Genomic DNA, 14,583 nt, shown 5'->3' on the forward strand with positions numbered 1-14,583 from the left:
CCCCACGTAGGCTGTGCTGACAGCTCAGAGCCTGGAGCCTGTTTCTGATTCTGTCTCCCTCTCTCTGCCCCTCCCCCACTTGTGCTGTCTCTCTCTCTCTCTGTCTCTCAAAATAAACATTAAAAAAATTTTTTTAAATAAATAAAATTACGATGTTAGACACAAGTACATACGTGTATATATGTATCCGTGTGTGGGTTTATGTATGTATAATATACATACATTATATACATAATCTTTACGTGTCTTAGGTGATTTTCCAGGCCTCGATCGTTGCAAAGCACTGCATGCACTTGAGCTGTTGCGCGGAAGGACCGGGATGCCCGAGCCAGTCCCCACGGGGCCAGGTAGGTGGTTTCCAGCCTTCTGCTCTTACAAATGGTGTGGCAAAACGACGCCCGTGTGCAGATGTCACTTCATGGGTGTGCCAGCATGTCTGTGGGCCACGTGCTGACAAGTGGGCTCGCTGGACAAGGACCATCACCGTCAAGCCGCCCACGTGAGCGCTCCCCACCCCCCACAGCCCCTCGGCCTCCCAGCCCAGGGTGCTGTCTCGCTCTCTTCGCTCCTTGCCTGTCAGATAGGGGAGGTCTGGCCCCTCTCGGCCTACTTTTCATTTGCATTTTCTACTTAGGATGCACACCCCATCGTAGTCTGAAAGCCATCAGACTCCTTTCCCGCCGAGTGTCTCCACCAAGCCTTTGCCTATTTTCCACGGGCCCAGGGAGACCTCTGTAAATCCAATCTATGTCCCTTTCCTGCCGAAATGCTAGCGGGCACGCACGGCTAAAGCCACCCCCTCTCCAGGGGTCCCCAGGCTCTCCCAGCCTCTCTGGGCTCATATCCTCACCTTCCCTTTCCCCCCAGTCGCGGGTGCAAACTCCTGCCCACGTTCAGGGTTTCTGTCAAGAGAAATCCAATCCACGTCTGCCCTGTGTCACCAGGGCTGGGGCGGGGGTGCAGCCTGGTCCCTGCCCGCTGGGGCCCCTGATCAAGGATCAGACACATGAAATGTGAAATTCCAGCTGAGCCAGGCTGGTTGGAGGGACGAGAATGCGGCGGAGCAAGGCCAGAGCGGGGCAGCAGCCAGGCCACAGGCGAGCCAGGGGGAGCCGGGTGGGTGCTGGCGAGGGGCCTGTCCTTGCCAGAGAGAACTCTGGCTGTCCTGTCTGCGGAGGACGAGATCGAGGTGGCTTGAGTGGGTGTGGGGGACAAGTGACAAGACACAGCATCGGTCCAGGCAACTGATGAAGGCAGCCGGGACAGCGGGACGCAGAGAGAGGGGGACAGGCCGGGGCGATACTTGAGGAGTCAGATACAGGGGCTGAGGACGAGGCAGGCGTCAAGGGGGTCTCAGAAGTTGGGTAAACCACAGTGCCACCTTCCACACAAGGGGGCCTGAGAGGAACTCCAAAAGCGACAGGCCCCAGGCCCAAGAATTCTGGAACAGAGGAAAGTGGAGGCCTCACTCCCCCTGATGTGAAGGCCCACTCACAAAGCCGCAGTAATCAGTGCGGATAAACACACACGGGTCAGCGAGCCGGAGCGAGGACCCGCAAACAGACCCGCACAAATATACACACTGGTGTTTAAAAAACTCATTTTGCAGGGCACCTGAGTGGCTCTGTCGCTTAAGCGTCCGACTCCCGATGTCAGCTCAAGTCACGATCTCGCGGTTGGTGAGGGCGAACCCCACGTCGGGCTCTGTGCTGACAGTGAGGAGCCTACTTGGGATTCTCTCTCCGCCCCTTCCTGCGGGCACACGCATGTTCTCTCTCAAAATCAATAAATATACTTAAAATAAACAAACACTGGCTTTTCCTTCTTTGTGGTAAAATATACACAATATTTACCATTTCAACCATTTGTGAAGCATTAAGTATCTCCGCAGTGTTGTGAAACCATCACCACCGTCTACACCCAAAATGTTTTCGTCATCCCCAGCAAAAACCCTGCAGCCATGAGACAGCAGCCCCCATTCCCTCCTGCCTCCCAGGCCCTGGGAGGCTCTGTTCTACTCTCTCCGGGAACTTGCCTATTCTGGGCGTCTCCTTTAAGTGGGATCTTACAACACTTCTCCTATGTCTGGCTTCTTACGCTACGCATAATGTTTTCGAGGTCCATCTACGTGGGAGCATTTTTCAAAATGTCACTCATTTTTGTGGCTGAAAAATAACTCACTGTGTTGTATATATACACATCATATTTTGTGTATCCATTCATCCGTTGATAGCCACTTGGGTTCCCTCTACCTTCTAGCTATCGTGAACAATCCAACTACGCACACTGATGGACAAATATCTATTCAAGCCTCTGCTTTCAACTCTTCTGGGTATATACCTAAGGAGTAGAACTGCCAGGTTACGTGACGGTTCTATGTTTAACCGTTTGAAAAACTACCAGACTGTTTTCCACGGCGGCTGCTCTGTGTTACATTCCCATCGGTGATGCGTGAGGGCTCCCGGCTTCTCCACATCCTTGCCAATACTTATTTTCCCTTTATTGGTAACATTTATCCTGGGAGGCGCGAAGTAGGATCTCGCCGTGGTGACTTACTTCTGGCCCCCCAAAAAGCACAAGCAACTCAAGGGAGAAAAGGGCATTTCCCGTAAACGGTGCTGGAATCATGAACCCTGATCTTCAACCCCGCCCTTTGCACCCACGTTAACTTATAATGGATCACAGACTCAAATATAAAACCACAAAACTTTCAGAAACCAACTGACCAAACCAACCTTCAGAATCTAAGGCTAGGCACAGATGTTAGACTGGATATGAAAAGACCCATAAAAGGAAAAATTAATAAAGCAGACCTCATCAAAATTATAAACTTTTGCTCTGCAGAAGTCCACAAGAGGGGGGGAACATCTACCGATTGGGAGACAAGATTTACAAGCCACCCATGTGACCAAGGACTAGTCTCTAGAAGAACTCCCCAAATTCAACAGTAAAAAAACCAAGCAACCCCCGGAGAAAATGGGCAGAAGACACGAAGAGACATTTTACCAAAGTCGGTGTAGAGACAGCAGTCAGCACATGAAAGGATGTGTGGTGACAGACGCAAATTAAAACCACAATGAGTTACCGTTCACATGCCTAACAGAGCGGCGAAAATCGAAAACAGCAGCAACACCAAATGAGGGTGCAGATGCAGAGAAACGATCATTCGCACACTGCCGGGGGGAACATAAAATGGTACAGCCGCTTTGGAAAACGGTTTGGTGATTTCTTTCTTTTCTTTTTTTTTTGGCAATTTCTTTAGATGTGCAACTGGCCATACTGCCCAGCAAGTGCACTTCTGGGTATTTACCCCAGAGAAACAAAAATTTACGTTCACACGAACACCTGTATGCAACTGTTCATGGCGGCTTTATTTGTAATAGCCGCCAAAATGAAAACAACCCAGAGGTCCTTCCATGGGTGAAAGGATAACCTGTGGTACGTCCATACCATGGGACACTCGTCAGCAAGAAAAGGGAACCAACTATTTTTTAAAAAATACCTATTCTATTTTTTAATGTTTATTTATTTTGAGAGAGAGAAAGAGAGAGAACAAGTGTCCACGAGTGGGGGAAGGGCAGAGAGAAAGAAAGAGAATCCCAAGCAGGCTCCGCACTGTCAGCGAAGAGCCCAACGTGGGGCTCCAACTCACAAACCGTGGGTTCATTTCCTGAGCCCAAGTCAGACGCTTAACCGACTGAACCACCCAGGCGCTCCAGGAACCAACTGTCGATACACGCAACAAGCTGGGGAACTCTCCAAAGAATTAGGCTGAGTTAAAAAAAAAAAAAGCCAACCAAAAGGTTACATACAGTAGGATTCCACTTACATAACATTCTTTTCTTTTTGAAACTGTAAGCTTTTTTGCTTTATTTTATATTTTAAATTCTCCTTATTGTTACAGTTCTTTACATCAGGGCTGTGAAAATTGTTTCACAGTACATCCCATTTTTGAAATGCAGGATTATAATAATGGGGAACGGACAGATGAGTGATTGTCAGGAGTTAGGGACGTGCCAGGGAGGGCATGTGGCTATAAAAAGGCATCAGGAAGGAACCTTGTGATGGAATGTTCTGTCTCTTGACTGTATCAATGTCATTATCCTGGTCGTGGTCTTGTACTAACTATAGTGTTTGCAAGATGTTACCTCTGGGGAAACAGGGGCCTTCTCTGTGTTATTTCTTGCATCTGCCAGTGAATCCACGGTTATCTCGAGATAAAAGCTTAGTCAAAAATATTAATACTTGAGGGGAACCTGGGTGGCTCAGTCATTACAGAGGCTTCTTGGGATTCTCTCTCCCTCTCTCTCTGCCCCTCCCCTGCTTGCTCTCTACCTCTTCCTCAAAAATAAATAAATAAACATTTGAAATATATATATATATATATAAATAATTTAAAAAATATATATTTTTATATATTTTATACATATTTATATTATAATATAATTAATATATTAATATATTATGTTATATATATTATATATTTATATATTTTTATATATTATTTTAAAAATATATACATATATTAATAATTTATTTAAAATGCCAGAGACCCTTGCCCACCTTTTAGCCTTTGAACATGCGATTCACTCTCCTTGGAACACCATTCCGCATACTAACTCTTGTGCCTCTTTTAGCCTTCAGCTCAGAATTCTCCTCTTCCAAGAAGGCTTCCCTGATTTCCTAAGCCCAGTTCTCTGGGCTTCCTCCTCCACAGCCAAGGCAGTGATCTGTGCTCCACGGTCATTCTGGCTGTCACCGACTGGTGCTGTCCGTCTCCACCACTAGAGCACAAGTTCCATGAGGAAAGACCATGGGCTGACCGGCCACCAGCCTTTCCCCGGCGTCAGCCAGAACAGAGCAGGAGGCACAGCGGCACTCAGGGAATATCTACAAAATCAATGAGTGAGTGGCAGTGAGGACAATAACACAGCTCGCACTCAGTACAAGGATTCTCCGCGCCAGTCTCTTTTGAGTGCTTTCCGTGGATGAAATAATCTTTATACAGTCCCATTTTATAAATGGGGAAACTGAGGCCAACAGAGGGAAGTCGCCGCATGCCAAAGGTCACCCAGCCAATAGGTGGCGGCAGAGCCGGGGAACGCATTCAGAGCCTTTGATAGTCATCTCCACCCCCGAGGGCCTCTCCGGAAAGGCTGGATGAGCCTGGCTACCAGGGGAAGCAGAGGGGCACAGGGGGCAGGCAAGAGAAGAGACCGTCTGGCCCTCAGCCTGCAATCGGTTCCTCTGTAGTGGGACAAACAGACCCCGGATGATACCAGAGTTCCTTTATCTCTTACAGGTGCTCAGTGAAGACCCCTTACATGTCAAGGGCCTGTGACTGAGTCCCATGTGGTGACCTGGGAAGCCAGCAGTGCCCTCCATGGACAGAAAATGCCGATGTCACTTGAGGTTTCAAACCACCGCCCCCCCCCCCCCCCATGCCCTCCCGAGGCTCCCCCAGGGCTGGGCTGCTTTCATCTGGCAACTGTGGGGGCGGGGGAGGCAGCTCCGACCCGCACTGGGGAACATTCCTATTGGCACAGGACTTCATTTGTCCACCTAGAGAAACCTCGAGAGCAAAATACTGAGAGCAAATTACAGCCGAGAGCTGGCGGTCTGGTGTCATTACACTCCGCTTTAAAAGCTGCGGAGCAACATGGGAGACTGTGTAGGGAGGCACCAAGGGACCACGGTGAGGCCTGAATACCAGCAGGTGGGCACAGAGGGCTTTCCCCAGGGCCAGGGTGTCTCTCCTCTCAGCTGGGCAAGAGGGCCTAAGGGGGGCCGTCAGGTGATTCCCTGTCCTCTTGGGGCATCTGATAGCTCTCAAAATTCACAAAAATAGAAGCAACAATTAAAAGGAAGAAAAGGGGCACCCGGGTGGCTCTGTTGGTGAAGCGTCCGACTTCGGCTCAGGTCATGATCTCACAGTCCGTGAGCTCGAGCCCCGCATGGGGCTCTGTGCTGACAGCTCAGAGCCTGGAGCCCGCTTGGGATTCCGTGTCTCCCTCTCTCTCTGCCCCACCCCACTCACACTCTGTCTCTGTCTCTCTCTCTCAAAAATAAATAAACATTAAAAAACATTTTTTTTAAAGTAAAAGGAAAAAAAGACGGTTGGATTTCTTTGACAAAGCTGGTGACACCTACCTTCCAGATCTGGGTGGTCGTTAGATGGGGGTACACCTTAGAATCATTCATGAAACTGAACAGGGGGTGATGTACTTTTTCTCTACACATGTCCTATTTTACACTCCCGTGTGGCAAACACCAGGGACGGCAATTCTGACAGCTGGAAGCTTCCTCTACATGCACCTGTACCTTCAGACAACCTCCCTCTCTTGAGCTCTCTCTATCCCTCAACACACACACACACACACACACACAAGCTGTAAACTGCTATCATAATCACAACAGTCCTCCTTGGCCCCTTGCAGCTCTTGGCCTGTTTCCTTCAAGGAAGGCACAGGCCTGCAAGCAGCCAGCCCTGGAGCCCTTGGATGCTGCCACGGCCGGGGTCCCCGTACCCTGGACGCTCCCGTGTCCCATGTGCATCACTCTTCAGTGAGTGAGCCCTTCTGGCCAAGGGAATGTGTCCCTGCCCTGCCCTACCCTGGGGCACCAACAGCCAGTCATACAGAGTAGAAGGACAGAGTTAAGATTTAGTGAAGTGTCCCCCTGGAGGACACTTTACGGGCTCATCAGTGCCCTATGCTGGAGACACAAGACGGCAGCGAGGCCAGCTGAGAAGCATTCCGTTCGGGCGCCCTGCTGGCCCAAAACGAGGCGGTGGGCAGGGTGCTGTTAACACCCCACACTGCAGAGGAGGAAAGTGAGGCTCGGAGAGGGGAGGTGCCAGCCCAAGGTCACACAGCGTGTATCAGAGCCAGGAGTCCATGGTAGGTCTGACGCAGGCCAAAGTCTGCTCGCGTAACCGTGTTCATCCTCTCGTTTCATGCGCCCGGTAATTATTGCGCACACAGTGAGCGCCAGACACGGTTTTAGGCACTGGGGACACAGCAGTAAAGAAGACAGTCCCTCCTTCCCAGAGCTTAAGTTCCAGTGGGGGAGATAAGACAATACACACGTAAACGAAAAAGGACGTAACAAGGGGGCGACGACAGGGAGCACAGTCAGGGAGGTCTCCGAGGCGGGTGGCACTGGAGCTGGACCAGAGGGCAGGGAGGAAGCCACGAGGCAACCCAGGGTAGAGGGGATGGCCACCACAAAGGCCCCCGGACCGAAGCCCGCCTGAGACACGCCAGGATGTGCGAGGAGGCCAGCGTGGCCGGGAGCGGTGGGGGCAGTGGTACAGTTGAGGTCAAGGAAGCCCGCGCGGACTGTGGAAGAAAAGTAGCTCCCATCACACCCTTTTCTGCACGGTCTCCGCCTGGCTGAGTCCTGACCACAGCCCTCCTGGGGAGGAGTGGTCCCCATCGTGTCCCCGAGGAAGCGGGTGGAGGATGGGACAGCTTCCCAGGCTGGCCCCGCTGGCCAAGGGCAGAGCCAGGCCAGGAGAGCAGCTCTGTGCCTAAATGACCACCAGGCCAGCTAGTGGCCAGCTAGGGGGTGACTCAAGGATGGGGCTGGGGGACGGGGATGGCTCTCAGCTGGGGGCCTAGGGGTCCTGGCAAAGCAGGAACCCGAAGCCATGCGCTCTTGACGACAGACAGTTCGTGGAGGCTGGTGGCTGACACACAGCGCTTTGCCCAGGCCCCAGCAGTTCCCGAGCCTCTGTCCTCAGGTACCCCCGCCCCACCCCACTCTGCTGTATCCGGATACCAGTCTGACTGGGAGCAATGGAAGAATTTTTCTTTCGATCCACTCAATTTTTAAAATTTAATGAAACTTACTTTATTTTATCTTATTTATTTTTTTTAAGTTTTTTTTTTTTTTTTAACATGTATTCATTTCGAGAGAGACAGAGTGTGAGTGGGGTAGGGGAAGAAAGAAAGGGAGACACAGAATCCAAAGCAGGCTCCAGGCTCTGAGCTGTCAGCACAGAGTCTGACGCGGGGCTCGAACCCAAGAACCGTGAGATCATGACCTGAGCCGAAGTCGGATGCCTAACCAACTGAGCCAGCCAGGCGCCCCCTAGGCACTAATGTTGACCTGATGTTCATACATATAGTACCACCTGGGAAAGAAACAGAACCTGAATATAAACAAGCCTCTAGACCTAAGTCCCAATTTACAGGAGGCACAAGGGACAGAGGAACACGTTAAGAGACACAAGGATTCATCGGCTGGGTCCAGACTGTGGAAAACTCGAGGGGACAAAGCACTAGGGTCTTTGATAGATACACAATGCAAACAGCAAGCACACAAAAGCGCTGACACGAGAGGTCCCACAGACGACAGACGCCTTAAGGGGCCTGTCAACCAAATGCAAAGCACAGACCTTGTCTGGATTCCAAATCAAATGAACAAATTGAAAAAAAGGATGATAAGACAATTGGAGAAATGTGAGGATGTTAACGAACTACCAGCTCTTTTTTTCCTGTGACAACAGTATTGTGGGTTTGTTCTTTTAGACTCTTTAATCTCCTTCAGGAGGAAAATTGGGAAAACTTACGGCTAAAGTATATGACGTTTGGGAATTGCTTTGAAACAATCAGGGAGGTGGGGACTGCGTTACGAGATGAAAAAGCCCGGTGACATCATTGGTAACTGTGGATGCCGGTGACAGAGCCAGTGACGGGGACCTGGGGAAGGCATGAGACCACCCCTCTGAGCATGAATGAACACTTCTACACAAAGGTTTTACACGTTTTGCAAAAGGAAATGTGACCTACTGGTAACAGCAAAGAATTACGGCTTGCCCGCCCAGTGAATCTTTCATTACTAAATCCAAACACGTGTCCTGCCTCTAATAACTGTAACAGCGATCGCGGCCAAAGCCACCATGACGACATACGGATGGCAGCGCTGTGCTGAGCATCACACACGCCACTGACTCGCTCACTCCTCCCAGCTACTCCCAGGAGGCAGCGGGAACCCATCTCCTGCTCCAGATGTGGGAACCGACGCCGCTGCGGCATCCGGGGCTCCGGGGCCCGGCCGGGGCCCCAGGGGAAGCTCTGCCAGAACCGGAGAGGCCCAGTGGGGAGCCCTTGCCCTGAGTGGGCATGGGAGAGGAGGCCAGTGAGCCCTGGCGAGCACTGGACCCATTTCCCTTCATTCTCCTCAAATAGTAAAGGCCCCCGCGATGCAACCTCCACATCTGAGCATAAGCTTTTGCTGAAACCAAACCCTGGGTTGCCCCGCAGGAGCTTGAAATGGTAACTGGCCACAGAGGGCACCACCAGACTTTTGGGCCCGCGGAGGGATCTTGGGTCACAGGATCGGTCACGTCAGGGTCTGCCGCCTGCCCGGACAGTCCTCCCGCGAGGCAGCAAAGCCGGCCCCAGTACCCGCAAATATCAGTGGGACGCTTGCCCCCACCCCCACTCCAGGTGCCAGGAGAGGTGATGGGGGCTGGGAGGGTGACGCCAGCATCCTTCCCATCCCTGTCTTGGGCTGGTGGACACCATCTCCCTCTGTGGCTTCAGCAGGATCCTGGCTAAATGGGAAGCCGGACAAGCTTCGACTCTCGGAGGAGGGAGTGAGAAATCGAGGCCGGGGAAAGGGGGAGAAAGGCGAAAGGCAGAGAGACATGGGGAGAAAGAGAGGAGGAGGGCAGGGAGACAGAGAAGGCCACCTCCAGGAGCCTGGAGGACCCAGGGATGGGAAGACGGGACAGCGGCAGAGGCTGTACCGCCAGCACGGAAGCCCTCCCTGGGCCCAGCGGCCTCATCTGTAACGTGGGAACAACAGTCCTATCTTCCGACAGTGCGCCTGTGGGGGTGACGTGGCTCAATCACGCCATGTCAGGAGCCTGGAAAGTGCCCCCAACGTTGCAGAAGCGAACACATTTGCTATCATTTCTGTAGGCCGGTGGCTCTCATCTTAGCTAGTCACCCAGGGAACTTAAAACAAAACAAAACAAAAACTAATCAATGCTTGGGCCCCACAGCCAGAGATTGGGATTCAAACAAACAATCTGGGCTCGACCCCCCCAGGTGATTTAAAGTGCATGGGGTGGGGGGGGTAAGTGGGATGTCAGGGGCTGGGCAGGACACACAGCTCCAGGCCTGAGGCCTGGGGGGGTGGGAGGGGAGAGGTGGGACTTGTAAAGTGAGACAGACTGATGACAGAGGGGGAGGGAAGTAGAAAGGAGGGCCGGGGAGGGGCAGGGGCATTGCCTGGGAGGCCCCTAGCCTGCTCATCCTCCCCCACCTCGGGCCACCAGGAATCTGGGGCCTGCAGAGGAATGCAGGCGGGCCTGGCACGGCCATCTCCGGGTCCCCTCCCCCTGCACAAACTCCCAGGAGCCCACCTCCGCCTGGCCCAGCCAGAAGCCTCCCCTGGGAAGGCATCAGCTAGCCCTCAGTCCTCCAGCCCTCCCAGGCTTCTCGGAAGGCCCGTCCTGAACCCCTTCTCCTTTTGGGTTCTCTGCAGCTCACATGCTGGACCAGGCGCCAGGCCCAGCACTTAGCAGGGGTGGAGTGAGTGGCCCTGATCACCCTTATCACCTGCTCTGGTGGGCGGGGCAGGGGGAGGGGCGACCTGAGAAGGCCTCCCAGAGGGGGTGACCTCTAGTTCAAGACTCGGTGAGGAATACTTGAGATGAGGGCACTTAACAAAGGTGGGCAAGGCTAAGTGCAGCAGGCAAGCAGATTGGGGCAGGGCCCGGTCCACCAGAGGGGGCTCCAGGTTTGGGTCCTCGCCCCCAGGCAGTGGGAGACGTGGAAGGATGTCAGGCGGAGAAGGAACCCACGCTGACCTCAGCCACACCAGCTGCCCTCCACCTCTCTTCTTTCACGGGGATGGGAAACACCAGCTGGCCCACTGGAGGGTGCCAGGGTATCCCCAGGTCCTGCCACCCCAGAGGGGTACAGCTGGGCCCTGGTTCCTTCCTGCCACGCTGTGAGGAGACTCCTCCAGAGCTGCTTCCCGCATCCCTGAGCCTGTTCCCCGATAATTAAACTGTAAGCTGATTAGTCAAGGAAAACCTTTAATTAGCCCTTGAAATCATTCAGGAAAATTACAACCTCCTCTCCGGGCACCCTGCCCGCCTTCTCCCAGGGCCTAGGAGTGATGCCAGGGAGGAAGCAGGGTCTGGGGAAGGGGGACTCCTGCCCCTAACGTGAGCCTCACCTGGCAAAGGCCAAACCTAGGGTGCAAGGCACCTTGTGGGAGAGGAAGGCACGGACTCCCCCGGCCACATCATGAAGTACCTCGGAATAAATCCAACAAGAGGTGGGCAAGGACTGGAAAAGTCCAAGTGCTGGAAAAGCAGGGCACGTTCCTGAGAGACGTCAGAGAAGACAAATAAATGGGGAAATATACCATGTTCATGGACTGGGGAGACACAAGGTTGTGTCTGTGTGTGTGACAAGATGCTTGTCTAATATTTAAATAGAACTCAAGAAGCCAGGAATGGCCCAGACACTCTTGAAGAACAAGTAAGAGTGTTTGCTCTCCCCATGATCAAAACTTCTTATCAACTACAGAAATTAGGGCAGCATGGTAGTGATGCAGGAATAGGCCAAAAGAGCGAGAAAAGGACAGAGCACTCAGAGAGAGACCCAGTTATACAGACACGTGATCTATGATAAGCCTGACTGTGGAGAAAAGTCAGCCTGTTTTTAATAAATGGTATTTGGAGGATTGGGGATCCAGATGAAGAATATGAACCTGGATGCCTACCTCACACCACACACACACACACACACACACACACACACACACACACCCAGGACAAAGAAAGACTAAAGGTGAGAAGCAGGACTATAAAACTGTAAAGGAAATGAGTGATACATTTGACCACATTAAAATTAAGAGCTTCTGTTCATCAAAAGACACAATAAAGAAGGCGAAAAGACAGGCAGCAGGCCAGGAGAAGATACGTACAGCATCTCGGAAACAAAGGCTCTCATCCAGAACCTAGGATTTAACTCAAAAGAACTGACAAATAAAAATGCAGACAGCCTGATGGAAAATGGGCAAGTGACTTGAACAGGCTCTTCACAAGAGAGGAGCTTCCAGATGTCCCAGGAACAGGTGAAAGGCTGCTCCACCTGGCCGGCCACCAGGGAAAGGCAAATCGCCAGGCTGAGGAGATACCACCAGACCTGCTTAGCACCAGCTTGCAGGACAGGCTAGCACTCACCACTGGTACCACCCTTACCCTCTATGAAAGGGGTCAAATAGTCATGGCCACCTTCTGGGATCTCGGGATGCACTGAGCAGACGCACAGGAGTGCTACGTGGGGCGCCGGGCCTGGTACGTGCAAACCTTCAATTCGTTTTCCCTGTTAATCAGTCTGGGGAATAAGCACTCCCCAGACCTGAGGTCATTTCAGGCCCTCCCCTGCCTCTGAGCAGGGATGCCCCAGAAGGCTGAAAGTCCAAGAGGCAGACGCCAAGTGGGTAGCAACGGGATCTGTTTATCCACCAACCACTGTGTCCCTGGAGGCCACAAAGGGCCAGAGTATTTGTGGAAGGGAAACGAACACAATCACGTTCATATTCATACGCCAGGCATCAGCTAAGTATGTTAGGAGCAGAACTTCATAGATGCCCTAGAACACCCAGAGTGGCCTCGATTCTAGAGAAGAACCGGGACGTGGAGAGGCCCGCGTGGCCGTCTGCATTCAAAATCCAGACTGACCACAGAACTGACACTGCTACCCTTCAATTCCCCGAAGGGCCCTGCGCTCTCCCAGCCTCAAATGCCCATCCCCAGCCAACCTCTATCCACCCTTCAAGTGGTGTTCCCTCCTTACCTGGGGCAGATCTCCCGTCATTGGTCACTGCACTCAGGTGACAACAGCACTCACAGCTTAGCACAGCTCATTCATTCCTGCTTTCACATTTAGTCCACCAGCGTTGACTGAGCAATCACGACACATACACATCAAGCTGAGGTTCTAGCAAGGGACACGGTAAGGGTCTCCCACGCTTACCCCCCGGCCCATGAAGCCAAGTTATGAGGGGCAGGGAGGACAATAAGCCAAGTGACCCACAAATCCTAATGTAATGTAATGTAGGATGAGTGCTACAAAGAAAATCAAGCAGGGGAAGGCGGGAAGAGACGGTGACAGGTCACAGAGGAAGCAGCATGAACCAAAAGCCCTGAGGCAGGACCCGGCCTAGAATGTTCCAGGAACAGCATGGCAGGAGAGAAGGGGAAGCTGGCAAGGAAGCTGGGCCAGGATCTCATGCCCTCCCCCCCACCCCTGCCCCAAAGAGATGAAGCCTCAGGAGGGTCCCCAGCAGGCAGAGACACGATGTGACCCCAGCTCCCTCTGTCCTCATGGGAGGATGGACTGTGGGGGCAGCGGGGGTGCGGGGACTGAGGAGGTGGGGGAAGAGAGTGCATCAAGTAGGGGCTGACACAGGGAGAGTGAAAGGTTCTCTTCTGAAGGTACAGCCAGTGGCTTTCCTACCATGGTGGATGCGAAGGAAGAGGACAAGAGGAGTCAGGATGATACCAGACTCCTGGCCGGATCTACAGGATGGACGGGGTGCCCGTTGATGAGACAGGGTCACTGGGGGACGACGGGGGCTTGGGAGTCTGGCTTTCTTTACCTGTGTGTCGACCTTTGACCAAGGTCTGTGCACTAAGACAGGGTACACTAAGGGCCACCTACTGTGGTCACCTCTGGTTCCCGTGGTGACAGCACCTACTCAGGAATAAGCACTTGACTCCTACTGGAAGGACGGGTAAGAGCTGGCAGGGACAGGAACATGGGAAGGACAGAATAACGAGAGGACTCCAATCAATGATAAGCAAGCACATGTTACTTCTGCAGAACAGAATATAAAATGTTCCAAGCTCAGTTAAAAACTTTGACCGACCGGGGGTGCTGGTTAAGTGTCCTGTCTGCCTCTTGGTGTCGGCTCAAGTCATGATCTCTCAGTCGTGGGTTCAAGCCCCGCATGGGGCTTTGCGATGTTGTTGCAGAGCCTAGCTGGGATCCTCTCTCTCTCTCCAGTCTCTCTCTCTCCCTGCCCCTCCTCGCCTCTCTCTCTCTCAAATAAACTTAAAAAAATTAAAAAAGAAAGTTTGACCAAACGTTGGTGAGGATGCGTAGTGCACATTGGTACCATACCCTACCTCTGACCCAAGCAAGGCACCTTGGGTAGATTCCCTGGAAAAAGCATGCACACGTGCCCCAGCAGACGAGTTCGAGGACATTTATACCCTGCACAGCAGGAGACAGAGAGATCCGTTCTGGTTTATTACAACGACAGAATACTACACAGCAGTGACGGCGGACGAGGGGCCTGCCACACTAGAGGCAACGGCTGGACCTCCCAGATTGCGGACCAAAGACGGCGGGCACAAACGAGGACGCGCCGGAGGACTCCATTTATGTGAAGTTCAAAAGCAGGCAAAGGTGGGGGGTGCATGCCTGGTAAGAACTCTCCAGAAAAGCAGGGACGCAGGGACCCCCAAGGTCAGGGGGGTGATCACTCCTGGGGTCGTGATGGAGAGAGTGGGGGTGGAGGCTTCCAGGGTGAGGTGTCCTGTCT

The 14,583-nt window shown here is 52.7% G+C and overlaps 1 protein-coding gene across 3 annotated transcripts in view; it reads right to left on the reverse strand.

The window, feature by feature from the left end:
- PAK4 (p21 (RAC1) activated kinase 4) overlaps positions 1 to 14,583 on the reverse strand; it is a 45,016-nt gene that overhangs the window by 22,639 nt on the left and 7,794 nt on the right. The window contains exon 2 of one of the 3 annotated variants that reach the window (XM_060651064.3): positions 8,576 to 8,705. The exons of the other annotated variants lie outside the window; for them this stretch is intronic. The gene's annotated coding sequence lies outside the window, so the exon portion shown is untranslated. The remainder of the gene's footprint in view (positions 1 to 8,575; positions 8,706 to 14,583) is intronic. 3 annotated transcript variants of the gene reach the window in all.

This window comes from Panthera onca, chromosome E2 (assembly GCF_046562875.1).
Source record: "Panthera onca isolate mPanOnc1 chromosome E2, mPanOnc1 haplotype 2, whole genome shotgun sequence".
In the NCBI taxonomy this organism is placed as follows: domain Eukaryota; kingdom Metazoa; phylum Chordata; class Mammalia; order Carnivora; family Felidae; genus Panthera; species Panthera onca.